The sequence below is a fragment of the Macaca thibetana genome, chromosome 3 (assembly GCF_024542745.1).
Source record: "Macaca thibetana thibetana isolate TM-01 chromosome 3, ASM2454274v1, whole genome shotgun sequence".
In the NCBI taxonomy this organism is placed as follows: Eukaryota; Metazoa; Chordata; class Mammalia; order Primates; family Cercopithecidae; genus Macaca; species Macaca thibetana.
The window spans coordinates 38,996,075-39,001,646 of NC_065580.1; positions in this window are offsets into that span (position 1 = coordinate 38,996,075).

A 5,572-nucleotide genomic window follows, 5' to 3' on the forward strand; every position below is an offset into this window, starting at 1 on the left:
AACTAACAGTCTGTGTTAAATATAAAAGAACTCAGGTATGACAACACAGAAGCCATCCATGATATATCTACCTAAAGACAAAAATCTAATCAATTAGAAAATAAGTTAAGTAAAGAATTCAAGAAGAGAAAAGCATCCATCCATATCTGAATCAATTCAAAACAAAACTAGTATAAATATTTACCTAACACATTAAAAATGTCATGTTAAAATGTTATAGTAATAAATTTACTAACAAAAATTTTATAAAGGAAAGGAAAATTTAGAAGACATTTAAGAATGCTAATGACTTAGTCAAATGACGATTTGTAATTTAAAGCAAAGTTAAAAATTATGTAAGGATTCCAGCCTTAATGTGTTCCATAGTTACTTTTCTTATCCTTAGTCTGATCTTTTGAGATAATGTTTGGGTGTGAAAACTTTTAAATGAAACACGTCTACAATTTTTCATGTTAACTTCACTTTATTTTTTGATGTTAGATTAAAGACTAACAAATTTCCTTAATATAACTTAGGAATTTTGAACTATTCTAATAAAAATGTATATAGATAAATATATTTGTATCATTTGATTAATATGTATGCATAGGATACCAGGGATGATATTATTAATATTTAACCATAGAATATTAGCAGGTTAATACAACAGTGTATGAAAAGAATTGCATGTCATCAACAAGAGGGATTTATTTAAGGTATGTAACAGTGGATCAACATTTGAAAATCAAATAATGTAATTGATCATATGAACAAGATTAGAAAGAAATCCATATTATCATAAAACATTTCACAAAATAAATATCTAGGAGTACATACTGATGTAAGTAAATGAATCAAGTTGGGTTCATTTCCAGGATGCAAGGTTGGTTCAACATATGCAAATAATTAAATGTGATTCATCACTTAACCGGAACTAAGGGCAAAAGCCACATGATTATTTCAATACATGTAGAAAAGGTCTTTGATAAAATTCAACACTCATTCATGTTAAAACCTTTTAATAAACTAGGTATTGAAGGAACATGCCTCAAAATAATAAGAGCCGTATATGACAAACCCACAACTAATATCATACTGAATGGGCAAAAGCTGAAACCATTCCCCTTGAAAACCCACACAAGACAAGGATGTCCTCTCTCTTCACTCCTATTCAACATAGTGTTGGAAGCTCTGGCCAGGGCAATCAGGCAAGAGAAAGAAATAAAAGATATTCAAATAGGAAAAGAAGAAGTCAGATTATCTTTATTTGTAGATGACATGATCCTATATCTAGAAAACCCCATTGTCTCAACCCCAAAGCTTCTTAAACTGATAAGCAACTTCAGCAAAGTCTCAGGATATAAAATCCATGTGCAAAAATTGCTAGCATTCCTATACACCAACAACAGGAAAGCAAAGAGCCAACTCATGAATGAACTCCCATTCATAATTGCTGCAAAGAAAATAAAATACCTAGGAATACAGCTAATAAGGGAAGTAAATGACCCCTTCAAGGAGAACTACAGACTACTGCTCAAAGAAATCAGAGAGGACACAAATGGAGAAAGATTTCACGCTCATGGATAGGAAGAATCAATATCATGAAAATGGCCATATTGCACAAAGTAATTTATAGATTCAATGTTATCCCCATTAAACTACCATTGACATTCTTCACAGAATTAGAAAAAACATTTTAAAGTTCATATAGAACCATAAAAGGGCCTGACTAGCCAAGTCAATCCTTAACAAAAAGAATAAAGGAGGTATCACATTACCCATCTTCAAACTATACAAGGCTACAGTAACCAAAACATCATGGTACCTGTACAAAAACAGACACATCAGCCAATGGAACAGAATAGAGAACTCAGAAAGAAGACTGCCCACCTAAACCAACTGATTTTCAACAAACCTGACAAAAACAAGCAATGGGGAAAAGGATTCCCTATTTAATAAATGGTACTGGGAAGGCTGGCTAGCTATATGCAGAAAATTGAAATTGGCTGGACCCCTTCCTTAAGTCATATACAAAAATTAACTCAAGATGGATTAAACAACTCAAAGTAAACCCCCAAACTATAAAGACACTAGAGGAAGATCTAAGCAATATCATTCAAGACATAGGCACAGGCAAAGATTTCATAACAAACATGCCAAAAGCAATTGCAGCAAAAGCCAAAATTGACAAATGGGATCTAATTAAACTAAAGAGCTTCTGCACAGCCAAAGAAACTATCATCAGAGTGAACTGAAAACCTGCAGAATGGAAGACAATTTTTGCAATCTATCTGTCTGACAGAGGTCTAATATCTAGAGTCTACAAGGAACTTAAACAAATTTGCAAGAAACAAAACAAAACAAAACATTAAAAAGTGGGCAAAGGACATGAACAGACACCTCTCAAAAGAAGACATACATGAGGCCAAAAAAATATGAAAAAAACTCAACACTGATCATTACAGAAATGCAAATCAAAACCATAATGAGATACCATTTCACACCAGTCAAAATGGCTGTCATTAAGAAGTCAAAAAACAACAGATGCTGGTGAGGTTGTGGAGAAAAAAAGAATGCTTTTACACTGTTGGTGGGAGGGTAAATTAGTTCAACCATTGTGGAAAACAGTGTGGTGGTTTCTCAAAGATCTAGAGGTGGAAATACCATTTAACCCAGCAATACTCTACTGGGTATATACCCAAAGGAATATATGTTATTCAATTATAAAGATACCTGCATGTGTCTGTCCATTGCAGCACTGTTCACAATAGCAAAAACATGGAAGTAACCTAAATGTCCATCAATGATAGACTGGATAAATAAAATGTTCTACATATACACCATGTAATACTAAGCAGCCATAAAAAGGAGCGAGATCATGTCCTTTGCAGAGACATGGATAAAGCCGGAAACCAGTATACTTAGCAAACTAATGCAGGAAAAGAAAACCAAACAACACATGGTCTCACTTATAAATGGGAGCTGTATGATGAGAACACACTGGACACATGGGGGTGGGGAAAACACACATTGGGCACCAGTGGGAAGGGTGGGGGAAGGGAGAGCATCAGGAAAAATAGCTAATGGATACTGGGCTTAATACACAGTTGATGGGATGATCTGTGTAGCAAACCACCATGGCACACGTTTACCTATGTAAGTACCCTGCACATGTACCTCTGAACTAAAATTAAAAGTTGAAGGAAAAAAATATATAAAGAATAGAAAAATCTTTGCAGGAAAATTTCAAATAAATTATGTCCATACTATGCCCTTTAGTAGTTGGAGCAGAGCTCCCTATTCCTTAAGTGTAGGCTATCCATAGTGACTTTCTTCCAAGGATTATAGTACAAAAAGGGGTAAATCAGTAACTTCGTGGAGAAACCCAGCAAACACTACCTCAGCAAAGTTATCAACATCAACATTAATAGTGATAATTAATGTTGATAGTGTATGTTCTTAATATGATGCATGAAAATGGCACTTTTTCTCTGTGACTTTCTTGCAAAAACATAACCCTAGCATAATCATGAGAAACACATTGCACAATTCCCAATAAAAAATATATATGAAATATTTGACTAGCATTTTTCAAAGCTGTCAAGGTTATTAAAAGCAAAGAAAACCTGAGAAATTGTTATAGCCAAGAGGAGCCTAAGGGGCCATGGCACTTCAATGTAATGTGGTAACCGAGATGGGACCCTGGAACAGAAGAACATTAGCTAAAAGCTAAAGACATCTGAATAAAGTACAGGGTTGAGTTAATAATACTGTATTAATATTCATTTATTAAACATAACAAATGTATTATAGTAATGTAGGATTTAATAGTAGGGGACACTGAATGTGAGGTATATGGGAAATCTCTGCACTATTTTCACAATATTTCTGTAAATCTAAAATTGCTCTAAGCAATAAAATCTATTTAAAGGAAATTAATGATGAGTAGAGCTAGGTGGTGGATTTGGGGAAATGCATCTCCATTATTGCTTTGATAAGACAATTTAAACTTAATATAAAAATAATGGTGTTTAAAAAGTGAAAACATTTCAAAAATTGTAGATAATTTAATGACATTGGGTGCATCTGGTCTCCTAAGTCTGTTTTACATTACTATAATTTATTTTTTGTTGTAGTATATAAAACATTTAAGTGTTTTATATTGCTGTATTTTATCAATAAAATGAGAAATCATTTTTGGAAAAAGGCATGATGTACTGACACAAGTGCATTATTTCTTTCTCTCATTTGTGCAATATTGACTGAACATTTTCTTTTATATCTTTAGCTCTAGATGTTGAGAATTTAAATTACGAGAAAACAAAAAAAGTCCAAAAGATAATGAAAAGAAAATTATTGCCCTTTCATGACAAACCTACCAGACTTCTTCTCATTATACATCCATCTAACCCTTTTTAAACTTAGTCATAATCTTACTTATAATTTTATTATCTAAAATTATAAAAATTAGATTTAGCAAGAGTTTTTTAATAATACAACAGAGTGTACCTAATATATGCATACATATTCACATACACAGACATACATACTAGGATTTCTGAAGGTTCAGATATCCCAGCCTTTGTATGTAACTATATTGACATATTGTCTTCAAATTGTCTATTCTTCCAAAGCAATCTATCTGCTTAAACTCTAAATCAACTTTAGTATTACTAGTAATAACTTTAAGTCTTCATGTTATCAGGTATTTTCAAATATTAGCATTATTTTTGTCTAATCATTAGGCTGACGTGTAGAAGTGCTGGGCCTTTTGTAAGTGAGAATATTTCTAATGGCATATAATTCATACTTAAAGCAATGCTGTTTTAAGTAAAAGAGTGTATTATATAATGTAAGTTGATTAAAAAGATCAGGTTTCTGTAAAAGGTTATCTTGTCTTAGGTATTTTTCAGCTCATAAATCAGCCTGTTTGTGATCAAAGTTGTTTCTACTTATAGAAAAAAATGGGCTCAAGTTTCATAAATCTTGCACTGGGGTGTGGTGCATAAAAATAGAGAAAATAAATATGTGCATCAGCAGGGGAAGTCCTATACACAGACATCTAGCCAAGAAATAAGAAATTTTGTTTAAAATTTTCTTTTTGTCATGCTTCACTTTGACATAATTGCACAGAACTTATAATTTTCTCTCTCACACACATAAGCACACACATACACAAGCTGTTATGGACTGAATGTTTATGATCTTGCTCCCCTGAATTCTTATGTTAAAGTCCTCACACCCATATGTGATGATATTTGCAGGTAGAACCTTTGGGAGATAAGTAGGTTTAAATGAGGTCATGAGAATGGGGCCCTTATGATGGGATTAGTGCCCTCATAAGAAGAGGAAGAGAGATGAGAGCACTCTCTCTCTTTCTGCCAAGTATGTACACAGTGAGAAGGGTTGCCTTCAAGCCTAAAGAGTGCTCAGAATGAAAACCACCTTCCTGGGACCTTGATTTTGGACTTCCCAGCCCCCTTAACTGTAAGAAATAATTCTCTATGTTTTAAGCTACCCAGTTTACGGTACTTTGTTATAATAGCCTGAGTTGACACACCCCTCATCAAAGTTTAACATTTTCTTGTAGTAC